This window comes from Nerophis ophidion, linkage group LG28 (assembly GCF_033978795.1).
Source record: "Nerophis ophidion isolate RoL-2023_Sa linkage group LG28, RoL_Noph_v1.0, whole genome shotgun sequence".
Lineage (NCBI taxonomy): Eukaryota > Metazoa > Chordata > Actinopteri > Syngnathiformes > Syngnathidae > Nerophis > Nerophis ophidion.
This window is the reverse complement of record NC_084638.1, coordinates 31,686,795-31,709,294: the sequence shown is the minus strand read 5'-3', so window position 1 is coordinate 31,709,294 and position 22,500 is coordinate 31,686,795. Positions and strand designations below refer to the sequence as shown.

Sequence of the window (22,500 nt, the reverse complement as noted above, 5' to 3'; positions counted from 1 at the left end):
GTCTTCCTGCCACGGTGCCCACTCTCTCTCTTTCTCTCTCTCTATGGACTTGTTTTGCTTCACCTTCTCCCTCCACCTGACCGTGTGAAACGGAAACTGTGGCCCTTCAATATTTAATGCGTCTGAATGGCTCACAAGCAGCGTGATGTAAAAAGACTGTCGGGGCAAAAGGATCGCATGTCTTTCTGCTTTGGACAAAAACATTCACCTGACTTTTTTTCTGCCTTGAAAAAGTTGGCGCCTGCAAAGCAACTTTTAAATTTATGACAAGACCAAAGCAAAGAATGCATTTTATAAATATGTATTCATGTTGTACTCTATTAAGAACCCCGTTTCCATATGAGTTGGGAAATTGTGTTAGATGTAAATATAAACGGAATACAATCCTTTTCAACCCATATTCAGTTGAATGCACTACAAAGACAACATATTTGATGTTCAAACTCATAATCTTTATTTTTTTTTTTGCAAGTAATAATTAACTTAGAATTTCATGGCTGCAACATTTGCCAAAGTAGTTGGGAAAGGGCATGTTCACCACTGTGTTACATCACCTTTCCTTTTTAACAACACTCAATAAACGTTTGGGAACTGAGAAAACTAATTGTTGAAGCTTTGAAAGTGGAATTTTTTCCCCATTCTTGTTTTATGTAGAGCTTCAGTCCTTCAAAAGTCCGGTGTCTCTGCTGTCATATTTTACGCTTCATAATGCGCCACACATTTTCGATGGGAGACAGGTCTGGACTGCAGGCGGGCCAGGAAAGCACCCACACTCTTTTACCCGCACGCTGTTGTAACACTTGTCTTGCTTAGATAAGCAGGGGCGTCCATGATAACGTTGCTTGGATGAAAACATATGTTGCTCCAAAACCTGTATGGACCATTCAGTATTAATGGTGCCTCCACAGATGTGTAAGTTACCCATGCCTTGGGCACTAATACACCCCCATACCATCACACATGCTGGCTTTTAAACTTTGCACCTATAACAATCCGGATGGTTATTTTCCTCTTTGTTCCGGAGGACACCCCGTCCACAGTTTCCAAATATAATTTGAAATGTGGACTCGTCAGACCACAGAACACTTTTCCACTTTGCATCAGTCCATCTTAGATGAACTCGGGCCCAGCGAACCCAGCGGCATTCCTGGCTGTTATTGATAAATTCGTTTTGCTTTGCATGGTAGAGTTTGAACTTGCACTTACAGATGTAGCGACCAACTTTAGTTACTGACAGTAGTTTTATGAAGTGTTTCTGAGCCCATGTGGTGATATCCTTTACACACTGATGCCTGTACCGCCTGATGGATCAAAGGTTCTTAATATTATCGCTTACGCGCAGTGATTTCGCCAGATTCTCTAAACCCCTCTGATAATTTTACGGACCGTAGATGGTAAAATCCCTAACTTCCTTGCAATAGCTCGTTGAGAAATGTTGTTCTAAAACTGTTCGACAATTTGCTTACAATTTAGTGATCCTCGCCCCATACTTGTTTGTGAAAACTTAGCAATACATGGAAGCTGCTTTTATACCCAATCATAGCACCTACCTGTTCCCAATTAGCCTGCACACCTGTGGGATGCTCCAAATAAGTGTTTGATGAGTATTTCTCAACTTTATCAGTATTTATTGCCACCTTTCACAACTTCTTTGTCACGTGTTGCTGGCATCAAATTCTAAAGTTAATGATTATTTGCAAAAAAAAAAACGTTTATCAGTTTGAACATCAAATATGTTGTCTTTGTAGCATATTCATCTGAATATGGGTTGAAAAGGATTTGCAAATCATTGTATTCAGTTTTTATATTTACATCTAACACAATTTCCCAAATCATATGGAAACGGGGTTTGTATATTGAATCGTGTACTCAATTGTCCATTCATGGCCCTCAAATAATTTTGCCTCAGAGAGTGGAAAGCTTCTCCGAGATGTTATCCGGTTTGTGATTTAGTTCAAATTTTAAAATTGTGTTTGATAAAACGCTCCATTGTTTATTTATTGTTTTATGTCGGAAGAAAGCAAAAGTTGCAAAGCAAGGTTGGTTGCTTGCTAACACCCCACTGCTTTAGCCGCTCTCACCCTTTAGAGCAGTGGTCCCCAACCTTTTTGTAGCTGCGGACCGGTCAACGCCTGATAATTTGTCCCGCGGCCTGGCGTTGGGGGGGGGGGGGAATTTTTTTTTAATTATTATTATTTTTTTTTTGTCATGAAAAATTTAGTTTTTTGGGGGTTGGTGCGATAATTGTAAGTTTATCTTGTGTTTTTTATGTTGATTTAATCATTTAGAAAAAAAAATAATAATAATAAAAAAATCTTCTGCGGCCCGGTACCAATCGAGCCGCGGCCCGGTGGTTGGGGACCACTGCTTTTAGAGCACAGCTGTAACCTCCTGGCATTAAACCTGCCGAAAATAGTTCTTCTCGGGTTTCTAAAAAGGTAGCATGTTCTAACATTAGCATGGTGACAGTTAACAAGTGTCACATATGAAGTTATATTACTCGAGAGTAAACGGTTGCAAAATTAGCTAAAAAACCTAGCACTTCAATGCTAGCAGCATGCTAACGTAAACATACTTACAAAGTTAGCATGTTTCATGACCAGAGGCAGAAAGTGATCACTGATAATGCTTACAGCCAATCAGATAACAGTATCAGCTATCACGTTTGGTTGTCTTGTTATCTGGTGATTGATTCTTTGCATGGAGTGAGAAGACAAAGTAAAAACAAACAAATTGGGAATAAAAGAGGAAAAGTCACCTCGACAGTATTGCACTTTTTTGGTTTTTTTCAAAGAGACTGTGGTCACGCCAATTTTGACTGTAAATGATGCAAGGCACTCGTCCCTACCAATAAAACACACCACCTTGGCTGCGCTCAGCTGTAACTTCATGGCACTGAACCTGCAGAAAATAGTTCTTCTCAGGTTTCTCTATTTTTAAAATTTTCCCACTTTGCACTTTTGTTAAGCATTTCTTACATATCCCTTATTTTTGCACTTTTGTGCTTATTGTCAAAGGCCTACTGAAATGAGATGTTCTTATTTAAACGGGGATAGCAGGTCCATTCTATGTGTCATACTTGATCATTTTGCAATATTGCCATATTTTTGCTGAAAGGATTTAGTAGAGAACATCCCCGATAAAGTTCGCAACTTTTGGTCGCTAATAAAAAAGCCTCGCCTGTACCGGAAGTAGCAGACGATGTGCGCGTGACGCCACGGGTTGTAGAGCTTTTCACATCCTCACATTGTTTACAATCATAACCACCAGCAGCTAGAGCGATTCGGACCGAGAAAGCGACAATTTCCCCATTAATTTGAGCGAGGATGAAAGATTTGTGGATGAGGAAATTTAGAGTGAAAGACTAGAAAAAAAAGGCGAGGGCAGTGAGTGTAACGCCGGTTTGGCATCGTGGTACCGAGTTCGATTCCCTCGAGGATGCGTCAAACGAAAGAACACAACAAAGGTAAGATCCAACACATTTATTAACAAAAAGTGAGCTCTGAACAAAAACACTGGAGCTAATGAAAAGGGAAACAAAAGACGCTAGCGTGAAAGCTAGGAAATATAAAGAACTAAGATTTGGCACGATGGCACAAAAAATGAAAACAAAGATGATTAGCATGTGAGCTAAAGATGACAACAAAGTGGCTTAGCTAATGAGCTAGCGAGAAAAACATACCCGACGTTACTTGTTGCATGTGAGCAAATTAGAGTCCCAGAAAGAATAAACAGAAGAGGCTGGCTTATAAAGGGAAGGTAATTAGCAGAGAACAGGTGTGCAGGAACCGGGAGTAACAGCTGAAACTAATAAGTAACCATGGTGATGGACTAAACAGGAAATAAACGGATCAGACGGAGAATGAGAACAAAGATGGAAAAATAAACAATAATATTTGAAGATCCGAGTCACGGATCGCAACAGTGAGAGCAATACAGATGTTAGACACATTTACTAGGATCATTCTGGAAAATTCCTTATCTGCCTTATTCTTACAAAAAACATTTTGGAAATTATAAACGTCACAATCAAAGAAAAAAAATGTAGCAATTTCTTAAAACGTCTTTGTGTGTTCTCATCTCCCCCAAAATAGCAAAAATCCTCAATTAGCCAAGTATTTATCGTCACAAAAAAAGACTGAATCACGTTGTTACTGTTAGTATAAAGGGAGGGGTGTTACTAGTCTTTTGGTGAGTTTAATAGTACCTGATAGTCGGAGGGGTGTGGCCACGGGTGTGTTGACGCCAGAGTCTCTGAGGGAAGTCACGGCAGCTGCAGCAGGACGGAAGCTCCGCTGATGTCTCCGGTAAAAGGCGACTTATTACCACAATTTTCTCACTGAATCCTGCCGGTTGACATGTGGTCGGGATCCATGTTCACTTGACCACTCTGATCCATAGGAAAGCTTCGCCTTCAGGAATTTTAAACAAGGAAACACCGGCTGTGTTTGTGTTGCTAAAGGCTAAAGCTTCCCACCTCCATCTTTCTTCTTTGACTTCTCCATTATTAATTGAACAAATAGCAAAAGATTCAGCAACACAGATGTCCAGAATACTGTGTAATTATGCGATTAAAGCAGACTACTTATAGCTTGGATCGGGCTGGAAAATAATGTCAGCCACAACCGGTGCTGTCATATCGCGATGTTTTCATCATGACACTTTGCGGGAAATTTAAAAATTTAAAATTTAAAAATTTAATAATGGACACATAGAATGGACCTGCTATCCCCGTATAAATAAGAAAATTTAATTTCAGGAGGCCTTTAAAGGCCTACTGAAAGCCACTACTAGCGACCACGCAGTCTGATAGTTTATATATCAATGATGAAATATTAACATTGCAACACATGCCAATACGGCCGCTTTAGTTTACTAAATTGCAAATTTAAATTTCCCGCGGATTTCTTGTTTTTTTAAATTACACAGTAATTTGGACATCTGTGTTGCTGAATCTTTTGCAATCTGTTCAATTAATAATGGAGACGTCAAAGAAGAATGGTGTTGGTGAAAAGCGGTGGATTGCAGCTGCCTTTAGCACCGAAACACAGCCTGTGTTCTTTGTTTGTTGTGAAGCTTTAACACAGAACGGTCAAGCGAACATGTTTCTCTACGTCAACCAGCAAGGTATTGGATGGCAAAATTGTGATATTAAGTCAGCTCTTACAGGAGACTTCAGTGGATTACACGATTTCCTCCTGCAGCTGTCAAAAAGGCAGCTGTGATCTTGGCTCCTCCATTGGCTTCTCTGAGAGACACTGACGTTCACCGCAGCCACCCGGCTTTCAGGTATGACTTTACAATCTCACTAAAACATTATTAAAACAATAAGCAGATGAGGGATCTTCCAGAATTATCCCAGTAAACGTGTCTAATTACATCTGAAATGCTCAAACTACCGCTCCCTGGAGCTGTCGCCTTTTTCTTTTTCTTTTTTTTTTTTAGTGCCTCACTCTAACTTTCCTCATCCACAAATCTTTTATCCTCGCTCAAATTAATGGGTAAATCGTCGCTTTCTCAGTCCGAATAGCTCTTGCTGCTGGAGGCTATGATTATAAGCAATGTGAGGATGTGAGGAGCCCTACAACCCGTGACGTCACGCGCACATCGTCTGCTATTTTCGGTACAGGCAAGGCTTTTTTATTAGCGACCAAAAGTTGCGAACTTTATCGTGGATGTTCTCTACTAAATCCTTTCAGCAAAAATATGGCAATATGGCGAAATGATCAAGTATGACACATAGAATGGACCTGCTATCCCCGTTTAAATAAGAACATCTCATTTCAGTAGGCCTTTAAGACTGTGGCAGCTCGTGCTGCACTGTGACTGTCTGCTTCAACCAGCAGGTGGCGATAGAGCGCCGTCAACGCTCCCGACATGGGGGAGGTCAACGCCAAAACTCGTCCCAGTGACCCCCCCTCCCACCCCCCAACCCCCTTAAATCCCCCCTGCTGTGTCCGAGTTGCCCCTGCAAGATTCAGTCGCCAGGCGCCGTCAATAAAAAGCCATTTCCAAAACGCAATCAAGTAAATTACACAGCGAGCGGTGCTGATGCTTTCACGGTCACTGTGCAGAGCTGCGGAATGTGTGCGTGCATGTGTGCGTGTGTGTGTGTGTGTGTGTGTGTGTGTGTGTGTGTCCTATAAAAGCACAGCAGGTCGGTAGTAAATTACGCCGACACCCCCACCTCCTTACATGTGTGTTTTTCTGCCGGGCGGAGGGTGCCAGAAACATAAGTGGCGTGAGTCACCGGTCCATAGTGACAGTGCTGCGGCGAGAGTGCTTTTCGCCCATTTGCCTCCGCCGCAACACAAGAAATGGAGACAGGATGAAAAGGGAGCAGAGAGGGAGAAAAAAAAAGGGTGCTATGGAGCATTAAGGAGGATGAGAGACCAAGAAGACGACGGCAGAGAAACAAAAAAAAAGGACAAACAAAGGCAGTAAAAGGCCTGTGCTGACCTGCTTAATGGCGGCTGAGAGCCGGCGTCAATTAGGCGTAAAAAGAACACGCCAGCAAAACCTTGCTCGTTCTTGAAAAGCTGTTTGATGTTCTTTTTTTTTATTTTTATTATGTCTAATGTCTTCGCTTTTCAGGAAGGCTCTAACCTAAAAAGCCACAACATTAGGTATAGTGGAAAACTCAAGCCAAAGACATCCATCCATCCATCCATTTTCTACCGCTTATTCCCTTTGGAGTCGCAGGGGGCGCTGGTGCCTATCTCAGCTGCAATCGGGCGGAAGGTGGCGTACACCCTGGACAAGTCGCCACTTCGTCGCAGGGCCAACACAGACAACATTCACACACTAGGGCCAATTTAGTGTTGCCATCCATCCATCCATTTTCTACCGCTTATTCCCTTTTGGGGTTGCGGGGGGCGCTGGTGCCTATCTCAGCTACAATCGGGCGGAAGGCGGGGTACACCCTGGACAAGTCGCCACCTCGTCGCAGGGCCAACACAGACAACATTCACACTCACATTCACACACTAGGGCCAATTTAGTGTTGCCATCCATCCTTTTTCTACCACTTATTCCCTTTTTGGGGTCGCGGGGGGCGCTGGTGCCTATCTCAGCTACAATCGGGCAGAAGGCGGGGTACACCCTGGACAAATCGCCACCTCGTCGCAGGGCCAACACAGACAACATTCACACTCACATTCACACACTAGGGCCAATTTAGTGTTGCCATCCATCCTTTTTCTACCGCTTATTCGCTTTTGGGGTTGCGGGGAGCGCTGGTGCCTATCTCAGCTACAATCGGGCAGAAGGCGGGGTACACCCTGGACAAATCGCCACCTCGTCGCAGGGCCAACACTGATAACATTCACACTCACATTCACACACTAGGGCCAATTTAGTGTTGCCATCCATCCTTTTTCTACCGCTTATTCGCTTTTGGGGTTGCGGGGAGCGCTGGTGCCTATCTCAGCTACAATCGGGCAGAAGGCGGGGTACACCCTAGACAAATCGCCACCTCGTCGCAGGGCCAACACAGACAACATTCACACTCACATTCACACACTAGGGCCAATTTAGTGTTGCCATCCATCCTTTTTCTACCGCTTATTCGCTTTTGGGGTTGCGGGGAGCGCTGGTGCCTATCTCAGCTACAATCGGGCAGAAGGCGGGGTACACCCTGGACAAGTCGCCACTTCGTCGCAGGGCCAACACAGATAGACAACATTCACACACTAAAGCCAATTTAGTGTTGCCATCCATCCATTTTATACCGCTTATTCCCTTTTGGGGTCGCAGGGAGCGCTGTTGCCTATCTCGGCTACAATTGGGCGGAAGGCGGCGTACACCCAGGACAAGTCGCCACCTCGTCGCAGGGCCAACACAGATAACATTCACACTCACATTCACACACTAGGGCCAATTTAGTGTTGCCATCCATCCATCCATTTTCTACCACTTATTCCCTTTATGGGGTTGCGGGGGGCGCTGGTGCCTATCTCAGCTAATATCGGGCGGAAGGTGGCGTACACCCTGGACAAGTCGCCACTTCGTCGCAGGGCCAACACAGACAACATTCACACTCACATTCACACACTAGGGCCAATTTAGTGTTGCCATCCATCCTTTTTCTACCGCTTATTCGCTTTTGGGGTTGCGGGGAGCGCTGGTGCCTATCTCAGCTACAATCGGGCAGAAGGCGGGGTACACCCTGGACAAGTCGCCACTTCGTCGCAGGGCCAACACAGATAGACAACATTCACACACTAAAGCCAATTTAGTGTTGCCATCCATCCATTTTATACCGCTTATTCCCTTTTGGGGTCGCAGGGAGCGCTGTTGCCTATCTCGGCTACAATTGGGCGGAAGGCGGCGTACACCCAGGACAAGTCGCCACCTCGTCGCAGGGCCAACACAGATAACATTCACACTCACATTCACACACTAGGGCCAATTTAGTGTTGCCATCCATCCATCCATTTTCTACCACTTATTCCCTTTATGGGGTTGCGGGGGGCGCTGGTGCCTATCTCAGCTAATATCGGGCGGAAGGTGGCGTACACCCTGGACAAGTCGCCACTTCGTCGCAGGGCCAACACAGACAACATTCACACTCACATTCACACACTAGGCCCAATTTAGTGTTGCCATCCATCCTTTTTCTACCGCTTATTCGCTTTTTGGGTTGCGGGGAGCGCTGGTGCCTATCTCAGCTACAATCGGGCAGAAGGCGGGGTACACCCTGGACAAATCGCCACCTCGTCGCAGGGCCAACACAGACAACATTCACACTCACATTCACACACTAGGGCCAATTTAGTGTTGCCATCCATCCTTTTTCTACCGCTTATTCGCTTTTGGGGTTGCGGGGAGCGCTGGTGCCTATCTCAGCTACAATCGGGCAGAAGGCGGGGTACACCCTGGACAAGTCGCCACTTCGTCGCAGGGCCAACACAGATAGACAACATTCACACACTAAAGCCAATTTAGTGTTGCCATCCATCCATTTTATACCGCTTATTCCCTTTTGGGGTCGCAGGGAGCGCTGTTGCCTATCTCGGCTACAATTGGGCAGAAGGCGGGGTACACCCTGGACAAGTCGCCACTTCGTCGCAGGGCCAACACAGATAGACAACATTCACACACTAAAGCCAATTTAGTGTTGCCATCCATCCATTTTATACCGCTTATTCCCTTTTGGGGTCGCAGGGAGCGCTGTTAACTATCTCGGCTACAATCGGGCGGAAGGCGGCGTACACCCTGGACAAGTCGCCACCTCGTCGCAGGGCCAACACAGATAACATTCACACTCACATTCACACACTAGGGCCAATTTAGTGTTGCCATCCATCCATCCATTTTCTACCACTTATTCCCTTTATGGGGTTGCGGGGGGCGCTGGTGCCTATCTCAGCTAATATCGGGCGGAAGGTGGCGTACACCCTGGACAAGTCGCCACCTCGTCGCAGGGCCAACACAGACAACATTCACACTCACATTCACACACTAAAGCCAATTTAGTGTTGCCATCCATCCTTTTTCTACCGCTTATTCGCTTTTGGGGTTGCGGGGAGCGCTGGTGCCTATCTCAGCTACAATCGGGCAGAAGGCGGGGTACACCCTAGACAAATCGCCACCTCGTCGCAGGGCCAACACAGATAGACAACATTCACACACTAAAGCCAATTTAGTGTTGCCATCCATCCTTTTTCTACCGCTTATTCGCTTTTGGGGTTGCGGGGAGCGCTGGTGCCTATCTCAGCTACAATCGGGCAGAAGGCGGGGTACACCCTGGACAAGTCGCCACTTCGTCGCAGGGCCAACACAGATAGACAACATTCACACACTAAAGCCAATTTAGTGTTGCCATCCATCCATTTTATACCGCTTATTCCCTTTTGGGGTCGCAGGGAGCGCTGTTGCCTATCTCGGCTACAATTGGGCGGAAGGCGGCGTACACCCTGGACAAGTCGCCACCTCGTCGCAGGGCCAACACGGATAACATTCACACTCACATTCACACACTAGGGCCAATTTAGTGTTGCCATCCATCCTTTTTCTACCACTTATTCCCTTTTTGGGGTTGCGGGGGGCGCTGGTACCTATCTCAGCTAATATCGGGCGGAAGGTGGCGTACACCCTGGACAAGTCGCCACCTCGTCGCAGGGCCAACACAGACAACATTCACACTCACATTCACACACTAGGGCCAATTTAGTGTTGCCATCCATCCTTTTTCTACCGCTTATTCGCTTTTGGGGTTGCGGGGAGCGCTGGTGCCTATCTCAGCTACAATCGGGCAGAAGGCGGGGTACACCCTGGACAAGTCGCCACTTCGTCGCAGGGCCAACACAGATAGACAACATTCACACACTAAAGCCAATTTAGTGTTGCCATCCATCCATTTTATACCGCTTATTCCCTTTTGGGGTCGCAGGGAGCGCTGTTGCCTATCTCGGCTACAATTGGGCGGAAGGCGGCGTACACCCTGGACAAGTCTCCACCTCGTCGCAGGGCCAACACAGATAGACAGACAACATTCACACTCACATTCACACACTAGGGCCAATTTAGTGTTGCCAATCAACCTATTTTTTGGACGACACAACAGTATTTGGCCACCAATTTCAAATCAAAATGAGGGTAGACGGCCACAACGTGCACTAAATCAGTGTTTTTCAACCACTGTGCCGAGGCACACTAGTGTGCCGTGGGAGATTATCTAATTTCACATATTTGGGTTAAAAAACTTTTTTTGCAAACCGGTAATTATAGTCTGCAAATGATGTGTTGTTGAGCGTCGGTGCTGTCTCGAGCATATCAGTAGGTGGCAGCTTTGTAAATGTGGGAAACAGCGGGAGGCAGTGTGCAGGTAAAAAGGTGTCTTATGCTTAAACCAAACATAAACAAAAGGTGAGTGCCCCTAAAAAAAGGCATTGAAGCTTAGGGAAGGCTATGCAGAACCAAACTAAAACTGAACTGGCTACAAAGTAAACAAAAACAGAATGCTGGACGACAGCAAAAACTATGGAGCAAAGACGGCGTCCACAATGTACATCCAAACACATACTTGCCAACCCTCCCGGATTTACCGGGAGACTCCCGAAATTCCGCGCCTCTCCCGTAAACCTCCCGGGACAAATTTTCCCCCAAAAATCTCCTGAAATTCAGGCAGAGCTGGAGGCCATGCCCCCTCCAGCTCCATGAGAACCTGACTCAGCAATGTTGTGACCCTCTTAAACAGGACAATACTGCCATCTACTATACGTAGAATACAATGTAAATATATTCTACATTTAAGTGCAGTCAAGGAACATGCATTAGGGCAGGGGTAGGGAATCTATGGCTCACGAGCCAGATGTGGCTCTTTTGATGACTGCATCAGGCTCTCGGATAAATCTGAGCTGACATTGCATAACACAATAAGTAATGAATAATTCCACTTGTAATCACAGTGTTAAAAATAACGTTGAAAATATAAAAATCCATCCATCCTTTTTCTACCGCACTTGTTAAAGAAGTTGCATTAAGGGTAAGAAGTCATTTATTTGTTGTTGGTGTTTGTACGGCTTGCCTTCCTCGGCGTTCTTCAGACCACCAAGCACCGACATGAGAGCCTGTTTTAGGGTTGCAATATTGTTTTATTTTTCAATAAGTCTCTCAGTTGCTTTCCAGCAATTGTCTTTTTCTCTTACGTTCTCGCTCGCCCTCTGGCTCCAACCCCAACCCCGTTTCTCCTACTGGCTGCTGCCTATAACAGAGCGACAGGAGATTAAATAACAAGGACCAGGTGGACCAGCTACGCACCAGTCGCTGATTTCGAGGCCTGTCCTGGCAACACCCCACTTCGCTGCAGACCCGCAGGCCACGCCCCCTCCCAAGTTAGCTTCAAAATAACAATGTTATTACAAAAAATAAGAGACCTATTATACTCTAAAAATGTTGGACTTACTTAAAAATGCACACTTTTAGTTGTGTTCAGTGTTAAAAATATATATGGCTCTTACGGAAATACAGTTTAAAATATTTGGCTTCTTGGGTCCCTCAGCCAAAAAGGTTCCCGACCCCTGCATTAGGGAGTCTGTTCTGAAGCCCACAGTAAAGAGACGTAACTTAGTCACCTCGCCTGGTTATTGACTCCAACCCAATACATTACACCATCGACGAGCAAAATGAAAAAATACGCTTGCAAGTTCCAGAACGATTGGAAACGAGAATTTCAGTTTATCCAGGGGAGTTCGAAGGGGAAGGGGTATGTTGCCTGTACATTTTGTAGAATAGACTTCTCCATTGAACATGGCGGTCGAACGGATATTTTAAACTGAACAAAGGTCAGGGTTGAACAAATTAACTTTTTAATGGGGACCCAAACTAGTGTTGCGTTGAATATTGAACAAGCAAGGCTTATATAACTTTATAGTGACATGCAAAATCAAGTTTCTAATAATAATAATAATAATTAAAGAATATCAATGGCATATAAAATCAAGTTTCTAATAATAATAATAATAATAATTAAAGAATATCAATGGCATATCAAATAAAATTTTAATACAAATTGAATGCCTCTTTCCTATTTGCAGCCTTCTGAGGTAAATATCAAAATAAACTTTTTCCACAGGCTAATAATACATTCGAAAATAAAATAACAATAATGAATGAATCAAACATTCGAGCCTTGAAGTAGCAAGAGAAAGTGCATGAAAAAAATTAATTATTGCTCAGTTTGCTACACTGATTTGCTTTACCACTGAATATGGAACAAACAATACTTATATAACTTAATAGTGCAAAATCAACTTTCAAAAAACAAACAAAAAAAACATCAATGGTAAAATAAATACAATTTCAATAAAACATTTAATGCCTCTTTTCTATTTGCAGCCTTCTGAGGTAAATATCAACATTACATTTTTCCACAGGCTAATAAATCTTCAAATAAAACAACAATGCGATGGGTGGGGCTGGGTGTGTGGGGTGGGGTTAGGCATATTGTAGTGTCCCGGAAGAGTTAGTGCTGCAAGGAGTTGTGGGTATTTGTTCTGTTGTGTCTATGTTGTGTTACGGTGCGGATGTTGTCCCGAAATGTGTTTGTCACTCTTGTTTGGTGTGGGTTCACAGTGCGGCACATATTTTTAACAATGTTAATGTTGTTTATACCGCCACCCTCAGTCTGACCTGTATGGCTGTTGAGCAAGTATGCTGGCATTCACTAAAGTGTGTGTATAAGTCGCATATATTACATGACTTGTCCGGCACGCTGTTTGTAGTGAGATAAAGCGGACGTGACAACATATTGTAGACAACGCTAAAGGCAGTGCTTTATAGGCATGCCCCCAATATTGTTGTCCCGGTGGAAATCTGGAGAAATTCGGGAGAATGGTTGGAAAAACCGGAGTGTTGGCAAGTATGAGTATTAGCTGCTCTGCCGCTGTATAGTACCGGCGGGCCAGCTCTGTTAATTTGATATTGCCTCAAGGGCCAAATGAAATTGTACGGCGGGCCAAAGATGGCCGGCGGGCCAGAGTTTGACACCCACACATTAGAAGAAGACAGCCTGCCGTTTCCTTTAACTTGGACACACACACATCTAAACCTTTGGTAATTCTAAGCCAGTAATGTCCAGGAGTTATCTCACCCCCTGAGAAGCCTCCATTTTGCCAATGATTTCAAATGTCGTAAAAATGTGCCGGATAAATATTACATTTCTTTCAACAAAGATTTGCGTCAGCCTATGACACATCGTCCTTTTGATAGTAGGCTAATATAGACACTTGCTTCATGTGTTGTCTTCATCATAACACTTATGCCAGACTTTTAAAGGCCTACTGAAAGCCACTACTAGCGACCACGCAGTCTGATAGTTTATATATCAATGATGAAATATTAACATTGGAACACATGCCAATACAGCCTTTTTAGTTTACTAAATTGCAATTTTTAATTTCCCGCGGAGTTTCCTGTTGAAAACGTCGCGGTTTTTGACGTTATTGGTTGAGCAGACATTTTTAGCCCAGCACCACTTACGGCTAGAAGTCGTCTCTTTTCATCGCATAATTACACAGTATTTTGGACATCTGTGTTGCTGAATCTTTTGCAATTCGTTCAATTAATAATGGAGACTATAAAGAAGAATGCTGTTGGTGGAAAGCGGTGGATTGCAGTGTTTCTTTGTTTATTGTGAAGCTTTAGCGAATATGGTTCTCTACCACATGTCAACCAGCAAGTTTTTGGATGAGAAAATTGTGATATTAAGTCGGCTCTTACAAGAGACTTGTGCGGAGTTAGCGTCCTCCTGCGGCAGCTGTCATCTTGGCTCCTCCATTGGCTTCTCTCAGAGAGACTGGCGGTCACTGCAGCCCTCCGTCTTTCAGGTATGACTTTATAATCTCACTAAAACCCTATTGACACAATAAGCAGATAAGTGATTTTCCAGAATGATCCTAGTAAATGTGTCTAATAACATCTGAATCGCTCCCACTGCGCTCGCCTTTTTTTTTTCTTCTAGTGCTTCACTCTAACTTTCCTCATCCACAAATCTTTTATCCTCGCTCAAATTAATGGGGAAATCATCGGTTTCTCGGTCCAAATCGCTCTTGCTGCTAGTGGCTACGATTATAAACAATGTGAGGATGTGAGGAGCCCTACAACCCGTGACGTCAATCGCACATCGTCTGCTACTTCCGGTACAGGCAAGGCTTTTTTATTAGAGACCAAAAGTTGCGAACTTTATCGTCGATGTTCTGTACTAAATCCTTTCAGCAAAAATATGGCAATATCGCGAAATGATCAGGTATGACACATAGAATGGACCTGCTATCCCCGTTTAAATAAGAAAATCTCATTTCAGTAGGCCTTTAATGTCATTTTGATAGTAGGCTGATATAGCTAATATAGACACTTACATCATGTGTTGTCTTCATTAATACACTTATACACGACTTTTAAAGTCATTTTGATAGCAGGCTAATATAGACAGTTACAGCTTGTGTTGTCTTCTATGTAACACTTATATAAGACTTTTAAAGTCACTTTGATAGTAGTGAAGTGAATTATATTTATATAGCGCTTTTCTCTAGTGACTCAAAGCGCTTCACATAGTGAAACCCAATATCTAAGTTACATTTTTAAACCAGTGTGGATGGCACTGGGACCAGGTGGGTAAAGTGTCTTGCCCAAGGACAGAACGGCAGTGACTAGGATGGCAGAAGCGGGTATTGAACCTGCAACCCTCAAGTTGCTGGCACGGTCGCTCTACCAACCGAGCTATACCGCCCCATATATAGACATTTACTGTACATCATGTGTTGTCTTCATTATAACATATATAAGACTTTTAAAGTAATTTTATTAGGATAGGATAGGATAGGTCTTTATTGTCATTGCACAAGTGCAATGAAACTTTGTTTTCAGTACAAACCCGTTCAAAATTAGACAAACAGTGTACGGGGTTATAGAACAGGTATGCCCATGGGTCGCCACAAGGCGCACCGTAAAAGATGGGAAAAAAATAAACGCTGGGGAAGGATGAGTACAAAAAAATACAATCTAGACTGGGCTCCTAAGGGGGCCAAGTCTGGAGTGGGGAAAAAAAACTCCATAGCAAAGCACATATACATATTACAACGTACATCTCGAGATATCTAGCAATAGAGGGGAGGGAGTGGGGGGTCATGGTGCCAGGCCGCAGCTCTCAGGCTCTGCCCATCCGTCCATCACTCCTATGGGATTTGCGTCCCATGGGGGTGATGGTGTCTATATTAGCTATAATAGTAGGCTATTATAACTAATATAGACACTTACAGCTTGTTTTTTCTTCATTATAACACTTTGAATTTTTTTCAGCTCCAGACACATTTTTCTTTTTGTATTTTCGGTCCAATATGGCTCTTTCAACATTTTGGGTTGCCGAACCGGGAAAGGCAGTAAGTAATACAGCATCAATCACAAAAGACAACCAATTTTGAGAGTAACCTTTGGCCAAAAGACAAATACAACATCATTTAGTGTTCTCCGCCTTGTGAGAAGAACCAAGCAGAGCTATGGAATTGTCTTATCTTTTAGAACCAGGCTAGGAAAGCCAAAGCAATACAACAAAAGGCACATAAGAAACACTAAACATGTTGTTGGACAAGACATGTCTAGAATATTAATTTTAACATGAAAAAAATTAACTGCAGGTCGGCAATGGACTTTGGACTGCCCTGTGTTGATGTATCAACTACATTTTCAAACAAGGTGTATCTGACAAATGTGTGAAGTTGTGAAAAAGCTGCATGTTAGATTTCTTCAATTCATTTCCTTTGTGTGTTTTTTTAGGGGTTTAAGGAGCAGCCAGTCCAAAAGCTAGGCAGGTGTGTGTCATGGTCAGCGTGAGCTTCTGATAAAGGTAACACACACACTCACACAATACACACACCATGTCCATACAGTTGTTTCGGAGCAAACGTCACTCACACACTTATTTTTTTATTGAGACATTAATATTAACAGGTGGACTCTGAATGGCTTCTTTACGTATATCGTTATACTAGTATTGTCCCGATACCAATATTTTGGTACTGGTACCAAAATGTATTTGGATTATTTTCTAAATAAAGGGGACCACAAAAAATTGCATTATTGGCTTTATTTTAACACAAATAACGCCATATGTTTCTTATTGCAGTTAAGTCCTTAAATAAATTAGTGGATAAGCTAAAAAACTTGTCTTTTAGTAGTAAGTAAACAAACAAAGTCTCCTAAATAGTCTGCTGATGTACGCAGTAACATATTGTGTCATGTATCATTCTATCATTTTGTCAAAATTATTGAAGACAAGTGGTAGAAAATTGAATATTAATCTACCTGTTCATTTACTGTTAATATCTGCTTACTTTTTATTTTAAAATGTTCTATCTACACTTTGGTAAAAATGTAATCACTTATTGTTCTGTTGTTTGATACCTTACATTAGTTTTGGATGATACCACAAATTTGGGTATCAATCCGATACTAAGTAGTTACAAGGTCATGGGAGGGGCGTGGTTAAGAGGTGAGAAGTATATTTACCGCTAGATTCATAGATTCACCAAGTCAAGTATTTCATGTATAAGAAATACTTGATTTTCAGTGAATTCTAGCTATATATATATATATATATATATATATATATATATATATATTAGAGATGCGCGGATAGGCAATTATATCATCCGCATCCGCATCACCAAAGTCGTCATCCACCCGCCGTCACCTCGAACCAACATTTTATCAGGACCGTACCCGCCCGCCAACCGCCCGCTGAAATACATCAGAGGTTGTCCGCCGTTACCACTCACAGATCTATTTAAACCTGTTTCACAGAGTAATGATGACAATTGGAGCCGCTAACGTTCCCGCGACTATCCAATAGCGTCCATCCTGTTGACAAGAATATGGTCGTGCTGTGAAGCCATTGCCTTAGACATCTTCAACAACATGAACGAACCGATTGTTGATCCCGCAACATGTTGTGTGCAGCTTCCGGGATTACACGTTCAAGATTGAAAGGCATACTGGGTGATACAGAGTACACTGATGGTTGTGATATAAACAACTTCAACACTTACTAATATGCGCCACGCTGTGAAGCCACACAGTACAAGATTGACAAACACATTTCGGGAGAACATCCTCACAGTAACACAACATAAACGCAACACAACAAATACCCATAATCCTTTGTATTCATGACACTTCCTGAATATATTTTACCCCCGCCCCCCTTACCTACGCACCGCGGGGCGGGGTTTGCTGCTAGCGGGGTGTATAAAATAATCAGGAAGTGTCATGAATACAAAGGATTATGGATATTTGTTGTGTTGTGTTTATGTTGTGTTACTGTGAGGATGTTCTTCCGAAATGTGTTTGTCGTTCTTATTTGGTGTGGCTTCACAGCGTGGCGCATATTACTAAGAGTGTTAAAATTGTTTATATCACAACCATTGGTGTACTCTGTGTCACCCAGTATGCCTTGCAGTCGTGTGCGTGTTGCTGCGGAAGCCACACACAACATGATGCTGGACCGACGAGCAGATTGTATATGTTGTAGAAGGCGACAAAGCCAATGGTTTCATAGCACGCCCTAATGCTTATTATTTGGGTGACTACTAGCAGTCATTCAGGAGAATGATAGCGTCTCTTATTGTCTTCTTCGCTCTATTACACGGGTCTTAAATGGCCCTTCGAATGGCAAAGGATACCGATCACAGAACCATGCATATCAAATATTTCCGGATGGTTCAACTGCCACCTGCCCGAATCTAATTAAAATAAATATTTTCGTCATGTCAACCGCCCGACCCGCGGTTTATCCGCGGACTCCGCGGATGAGGGCCGCAAACCGCGCATCTCTAGTATATATATATATATATATATATATATATATATATATATATATATATATACATATACATATATATATACATATACATATATATATATACTGTGTATATATATATATATATATATATATATATATAAAATAAATACTTGAATTTCAGTGTTCATTTATTTACACATTTACACACACATAACACTCATCTACTCATTGTTGAGTTGAGGGTTGAATATTCCATCCTTGTTTTTCTAACCATATGCATGTACACTAGATGGCAGTATTGTCCTGTTTAAGAGTGTCACAACACATTGCTGTTTGGCAGACAAACTGCTTTGGGTAGACAAATTCAGACTTCTGTTGTTGGGTGTTGTTTTACCGTGCTGGGAGGACGATAATGAAACTGCCCAAAAATACACCCCCATAAGAAACCAAGAACTCGCCCTCGATCATTCTACAGTTATAACGTCATTGGACAGACACAGTCTTTGTGCACGTCACTCAGGTCCGCATTGAGCTGGAGCGGGCGTGGGCTCCAGCTTCGCCTGAATTTTGGGAGATTTTCAGGACAAAATTTGTCCCGGGAGGTTTTTGGGAGAGGCGCTGAATTTGTAGAGTCTCCTGGAAAATCCGGGAGGGTTGGCAAGTATGCTTTATTTGTCGCCATGGAGGAGAGGATTAGTCATTTAGAAGTAGCTAAAACACTGCCGATTGCGGATGGACTTTAGCCACTCACTAGCTAGCCATGTCTTAAAGCATCTCTTTCTGAGGGCTTTTCAGTGTTATAACTTAACCTTTATCGTTAGTTTTTAAGCCAAAATGCGTCTGTTCACCATTTTCTGCCTACACACTGTGTCTGCTTGTAAGTAGTCCGTGTGTGTGCGCTGCCGAACATGCTCCTCTGCTCGTAAACTAGCAATGTCACGACGTGACGACAACGGGGGGCGGGGGACCGTTTTTTTTAGAGGCTGTATAGTACCGAATATGATTCATAAGTATCGCAGTACTACACTAATACCGATATATCTTACAACCCTACATTATACTGTATGTACATTACAACCAGGGCCGGCTCCTGGCATAAATGCTTTATGTGCTTGTTGAGGGCCTCATCGACTGAAGATTTGAACTGCGTCATCGTAAAAAAATTATATATGCATTATTGAAAGGACTCTATTTATGTTTGCATTGTAGACCAACCTTTTCCACAGAAATATAGTATCTAAAGAACTTTTGTTTTTTTCATAGTCTTTGCCTTATTAATATATATATATATATATATATATATATATATATATATATATATATATATATATATATATATATATATAAAAGGAAATACCGTACTTTCCAGACCATAAGGTGCACTGACGATGAATGGTCCATGTTCCATCTTTTTTCATATATAAGGCGCACCAGATTATTGGGCGCATTATTATTATTTTTTTTTTCTAAATGTAAAAGACTTCCTTGTGATCTACATAACATGTAATGGTGGTTCTTTGGTCAAACTGTTGCATAGATTATGTTTTGCAGATCATCTTCAAACCGCTTTCTGACAGTCGCTTCGGGATGCGCCGTTTTGTGGGCGGTCTTTATTATGTGGCTCACCTTCGACAGCGTCTTCTCCCCGTCATCTTTGTTGTAGCGGTGTAGCGTGCAAGGACGGGAGTGGAAGAAGTGTCAAAAAATGGAGCTAACTTTTTTAATGACATTCAGACTTACTTGAATCAGTAACGGCGCAGCATCTCCTCATCAACAAGTCATTCACGTCCTGTGAAAAACCGTCCGACCCGAACTCTCTAAAGTTCCTTGGGTGAATAATGTAAACTCACTATACCGGTATGTTTTATCATGTTGATAGCTAGTCTACTGACAGATATAAGTAGGAACTTTACATTACATTATATTAGAAATGGCAACACCGGAGGGTGAATGCCACATATCAAGAAGACAGAGAATAAGAAGAAGCTTATCAACTACGGAGTCGACACGGACTACAAAGGCGGATTCACACAATTTTTCAAGAATTTTGCATATCCCAAATACAGATCAGCAGGTACCAGAAGGTAAGAAAAGTTGCTTTTGCATAATATTGCGAAACAAAACGCCAAATAATCTCTTACCTTATACACACACCATATAATACTCGTACGTTGAAGCACAGTACAATCCATCAAGCGGTGCAGCTTCATAGCTCACCAAAGTTGTACTAAAACATTTTGATAGACTTTTGAGCGCTGTGTGTAATGTTCTATATTTTCAATGTAACATATAAAAGGTTGGTGTTGTTTACTTGAGTCATATTGCCATCATATTGCAGTCTACACATATCTCTTATGTGTGACTGCCATCTACTGGTCACATTTATCATTACACCATGAACAAAAGAAAAATTGCTCTTACGTCGGTAAGCAAAACCAGAACTATTCCGTATTTTAGGATCACCTGGTTGTGAGGCGCACTGTCGAGTTTTGAGAGAAAAAAAATGATTTTAAGTGTGACTTATAGTCCGGAAAATATGGTACATTTAAAAAATGTATATAAATATTTTTATTATTTGTTTACAAGAATGAATTAATTTAGAATCGGGTTAAATGAAAATTGCAATTCAGATGTGAATTGATTTTTTTTGTGCACCCGTAGTGGACATAGGAGTGTGAATCTTAAGGCACCTAACGATTTGATCTGATTCCTGGGGTGATGATTCGATTCAGAATCGACTCTCGATTCAAACTGCTTCTCACAATGTTTTATTTGGTATAATAGTATTATTGAACGGATTACAAATGTGAATGGATTTTTTAGTTCACAATGCAAATGCCTTGGGAAATGTATCATTGCAGTCTTATCAGTGACAGAGCAGGAAGGTACTATAAAAAGTTTGGTGTTAAAATTTCATATGAATTATTCATTTATTGACATTTCAAAAAGCGCATCGTCTTGGATAATTTGGCCCCCACGGATCGCGGGGCCCTACACACTTAAACACATGACCTTGGACTATTGAACAAATTGGATGGAATTGTTGTTGTTTATAGAGTCTCTTTGTCTATTGTGCATATATGATTATTTATACTATAATATATTCCTACTCAAAACCTAATCTATTTACATCCTGCTCAATGTTAATTATTATGTACAGTTGTAGTTCTTATAGTACTCTTTGCGATAAACCTGGGACTTGGTGTACTACAAACCCCGTTTCCATATGAGTTGGGAAATTGTGTTGGATGTAAATATAAACGGAATACAATGATTTGCAAATCATTTTCAACCCATATATGCTACAAAGACAACATACTTGATATTAAAACTGATAAACATTTTTTTGTTGTTGCAAATAATCATTAACTTTAGAATTTGATGCCAGGAACACATGACAAAAAAGTTGGGAAAGGTGGCAATAAATACCGATAAAGTTGAAGAATGCTCATCAAACACTTATGTGGAACATCCCACAGGTGAACAGGCTAATTGGGAACAGTTGGGTGCCATGATTGGGTATGAAAGCAGCTTCCATGAAATGTAAGCAAATCGTCCAACAATTTAATAACAACATTTCTCAACGAGCTATTGCAAGAAAGTTAGGGATTTTACCATCTACGGTCCGTAAAATCATCAAAAAGCTCAGAGAATCTGGAGAAATCGCTGCACGTAAGCGATGATATTACGGACTTTTGATCCCTCAGGCGGTACTGCCTCAAAAACCGACATCAGTGTGTAAAGGATATCACCACATGTGCTCAGGAATACTTCATCAAACCACTGTCAGTAACTACAGTTGGTCGCGACATCTGTAAGTGCAAGTTAAAACTCTACTATGCAAAGCAAAACCCATTTATCAACAATATCCTGAAACGCCGCCGGCTTCGCTGGGCCCGAGCTCACCTAAGATGGACTGATGCAAAGTGGAAAAGTGTTCTGTGGTCTGACGAGTCCACATTTCAAATTGTATTTGGAAACAGAGGACGTGGTGTCCTCCTGAACAAAGAAGAAGATAACCATTCGGATTGTTATAGGCGCAAAGTTCAAAAGCCAGCATCTGTGATGGTATGGGGGTGTATTAGTGCCCAAGGCATGGGTAACTTACACATCTGTGAGGGCACCATTAATGCTGAAAGGTCCATAAAGGTTTTGGAACAACATATGTTGTCATCCAAGTAACGTTATCATGGACGACCCTT

The 22,500-nt window shown here is 42.4% G+C and overlaps 1 protein-coding gene and 1 long non-coding RNA gene across 2 annotated transcripts in view; one reads left to right on the top strand and one right to left on the bottom strand.

The window, feature by feature from the left end:
* The window catches only part of LOC133545212 (uncharacterized), a 26,671-nt gene extending 26,600 nt beyond the window's left edge, over nucleotides 1-71 (bottom strand). Inside the window, exon 1 of the mRNA XM_061890603.1 lies at nucleotides 1-71. This exon is cut by the window's left edge and continues 44 nt beyond it. The gene's annotated coding sequence lies outside the window, so the exon portion shown is untranslated.
* Nucleotides 1-16,328, top strand: part of LOC133545213 (uncharacterized) — a 50,872-nt gene extending 34,544 nt beyond the window's left edge. The window contains exon 4 of the long non-coding RNA XR_009804757.1: nucleotides 16,276-16,328. This is a non-coding gene — a long non-coding RNA (uncharacterized LOC133545213). The remainder of the gene's footprint in view (nucleotides 1-16,275) is intronic.
* The last annotated feature ends 6,172 nt before the right edge of the window (nucleotides 16,329-22,500 follow it).